Below are 1712 nucleotides of genomic sequence, written 5' to 3'. Positions count from 1 at the left end.
TTGTTTTGCGAATAAACCCTAAATCATGCACATATGTATGGAAGCTAAGAAAAACATTATTGATAAAAATCATGATGATGATATTAATGATAAGTTATTGTGTGTATCTCTATCCTATTTTTTTAGCCTTCAAAACACAGCCTCAAGTTAAAAAAAAAAAAAAAAAAAAAAAAACAGCCTCAAGCTGTGCATAACCAGAAAGTCCAATCCAACGGTTCTTTCACAGGGTCTAATCCACCTGGTAAAATGCTGGCCATTTCTCCATTCATGTCAGAATAAGCATAAATGGTCACGTTTCTTTTCGCTGTCAAGTCATCACTATAGCCATTTAAGTAACGATAAATTTTTAGACTGTTTATATTGTGAAATATTTGATCCACTGGACTGCCAAGGCCCACCCAACATAAATGAAAAGCTCCTAACCCAAAAAAAAAAAAAAAAGCCTTGAAGAGGTTTTCATGTGTTTTTTAGGGTTCTAGGTTTTTGTTTTTTTGGTGGCTCTAGTTACTGGTATATAATCAGTTGTATTGGCTGATATATATCGTATGATATTTATGAAGAAAGATATGATAACGAATGGGAGTGTGAGCGGCCAATGAGAGGGTATATATGTGAGTATCTTTTAGGTTTTATATTTTTCTATCTATTTAAGTAATTGGGTGTCCTATGCTAATTGATTTTTAGTCTATAATTGAGTTTAAGATAAATGAAATTTAAACGGGCTAATTAATTAACTAGGCCTATAGTTGGTCCTTAAATTGACCATAAATGATCCATAAGCAGGTTACAATGAGACTGAAATAAGTTTTAATGGATTGATCAGACTATAAAACAGTTTGTTATTGATCAATGATAGTATTTAGTCAGGTGACCAGCGATGCACCACCTTCCATTGGGACCATCCAAAGAATATTAAGCCATTGGTGCTCAAGTGCTTGAGCACGACATATTTAATAATCAATTGGGCCAATCTCGAGCTTCAATCAATCAATTTAGATGGAGCCTATCGATGTGGGGCAACTTTTGACACCTCGAATAATGAGCACCAAAGCATATTGATTTTTTTAGCAATAATTGATTTTTTTCAATAAAAAGATAGGGTTTTTTTTTTTTTAAATGAAACTGAATCCATCCAAAAATGTTTTATACAATTCATTTGTATGGGCAACAATAGCTATAATGATCGATGAACATCTTACACCGTGTTTTATAACCTGTAGGGCAGCGTTCTTTCTTCAAATTTGGGTAAGAGAACGCTACCCTTTGGTGTAGATACACGCCAGGGGAGTGGCCACTATGTGAGCATTTTTTGGACTGGATAATGTAGTATTTTCAGGTCCACTGTGTATAGGCATAGACACCAATTAGGGAGTGTGTGAGCATCTTCTAGGCCCAATCGTGCGATCTTTTTTGCACCTACTGTGTCTCGGTGTAGACACAAGCCAGAGGATATCGTTCTTTATTCCATTTGAATATTAACCACCAGTTTAAGATAGCACTTTTGTATCTTTCTCTCCTTGTCTCATGAAATGATCTTATTATTTTCTACTATAAGATTCTGTTTTAACACATTTTATTAGTGTGATCTTCTACGCTGCTCGCTCAGATAACCCCCTCCTGGCTTTAATATTTTCACCGGTGTTCTTATATTTTCGAGCAACAGGCGACCCATTGATCAATCTCTCGGTATGTTCCACTTTTTTTTTTTTTTT

This window comes from Macadamia integrifolia, chromosome 1 (genome assembly GCF_013358625.1).
Source record: "Macadamia integrifolia cultivar HAES 741 chromosome 1, SCU_Mint_v3, whole genome shotgun sequence".
Classification (NCBI taxonomy): Eukaryota; Viridiplantae; Streptophyta; class Magnoliopsida; order Proteales; family Proteaceae; genus Macadamia; species Macadamia integrifolia.
This window is presented reverse-complemented; position numbering follows the sequence as displayed.